At 44.5% G+C, this 1,744-nt stretch overlaps 1 non-coding gene across 1 annotated transcript; it reads left to right on the top strand.

Moving 5' to 3' along the window:
* Positions 1-1,108: 1,108 nt before the first annotated feature.
* Positions 1,109-1,179, top strand: Trnag-gcc (transfer RNA glycine (anticodon GCC)). The gene has a single exon. It is a non-coding gene; the product is annotated as a tRNA-Gly (tRNA).
* The last annotated feature ends 565 nt before the right edge of the window (positions 1,180-1,744 follow it).

A 1,744-nucleotide genomic window follows, 5' to 3' on the forward strand; every position in this document is an offset into this window, starting at 1 on the left:
TTTTTTATACTGCCGAGTCCCCAGAATGGTGCGGAATATTAACAACCGCGAAACGTTGCGGCGATCGCAACGCATGCGATAATTCAGCCTAACGACAGCGTGGCGTCCCGATCCGCGTCCGCGAATCCGCGTGTTGAAGTCGAAAATGGCCGCGCGAAAGGGAAGTGGATTTTAGAGCATGATGAAGGATTTCGCAATATTCGTTCGCTCGCTCACAGCCCGTTTTTTGCCTTTGTTTCTCCAGCCGGTGCAGCCGGTGCTGGCCTGACCCTGGTACCCAGCAAAACAGAGCGTACCCACGGAGTGTGTCCCACGTATGGTGCGTGGTACGAGTATTTGGACCAGCTCCAACGGCGACGCGGCAACCACGATTTATCGTGACATTTTACGAACAGCTTCCGCTTTGAAGGTACCGTGCAAGCGAATAAAGTACCCGCACGTGGCGCCAAATGGGATGACTTATGGGTTCATCATCATCGTGTGCGATCCTGGAACCCCCCCGGTCCGGTGGCCACATTTTGCACAGACCATCGAGGCCTATCGGTGGACGATACTGGTACTGGTACTGGTTGGTGGTGCTGGTGGCACTGGAGGGTCCTCTGTTGTTGAACGTGTCTTATCGTTACAGTATCGAGGAAAAAGGGTGAGCTTATTGAATGGGCCTCTCCTGGTGCTCCACCGCCTCGATGTGCTGCTCTCGATGATACATCGTGTGTACGCAGCGCACTACCGGGCGAGCATTGGGCCACGGATGCGCTTGAAGCGGTATTTATGATTCTTCGGAAATCCTTTTTTTTCTGTTGCTGTTGCTTGGCATGTGGAGCGAGCGGCCGAACGAGCGAAGATTCAAATTAACTCGGTATCCGGATATTTGGGGGGGGGGGGGGGGGGGAGGAGAGATTTTTATGTTGGGTGGATGATGAATTTTATGGTAACAGTTAGGCAAATATAGTCACTCAACGCAGGGGACTGTTGCTTACAGTTCTTTAATATGATGAAAAAAGCTATTTTCTATATCTCTGTCTAAATGTCTTTTGTATTATTTATATTTTTGCTAACTTTTAATTAATAAGTACAACTAATTAAAGTATATTTACATTGTCAACAAGCATCGGTGGTTCAGTGGTAGAATGCTCGCCTGCCACGCGGGCGGCCCGGGTTCGATTCCCGGCCGATGCATCAAAGCACGTTTTTTGAAACCAGTTACACTCAGAGATCATCCGGGATCGAGATGATTGAGGGTTAAGATGGCACACCTTTTGTTGTTAATGTTACTAAATACTTTTGTAAGGCTTAAGTACACTTTTCCGCTAACTTAAGAACTTCATTCAAAGCATTATCCTTATCGGTCTATTATTCTTTCATTAGGGCATTGATTCGTTTTGCTTTTGAAATTATTCATCAATGAAAAACATAAAATTATTATATTTGCATACAATGTTTTATTTTTTATATATTTTATACAACGTTTGTTTCAAAGTTTCACCACAACTCTGCAGCGCCAAAGGTGTACATTCCATTAGCAAAAGTACATGTGCAATCGACTTCCTAATGGGTTTGCTACGATAAGTGCATTAAACCAATGTAAATAATAACAGAGGGCTCCTGTGCCATTAAAACAGATGTAAATAAAAGACCTAACAAAGATAAAGTAACCAGTTTTATTAGAGTCAAAATGATATTTATAGCAAAGTGTGCTTTTACCTTTGTTACACTATCTAAAAAAAAATTGAAGGTGGCCTTC

This window comes from Anopheles darlingi, chromosome 2 (assembly GCF_943734745.1).
Source record: "Anopheles darlingi chromosome 2, idAnoDarlMG_H_01, whole genome shotgun sequence".
In the NCBI taxonomy this organism is placed as follows: domain Eukaryota; kingdom Metazoa; phylum Arthropoda; class Insecta; order Diptera; family Culicidae; genus Anopheles; species Anopheles darlingi.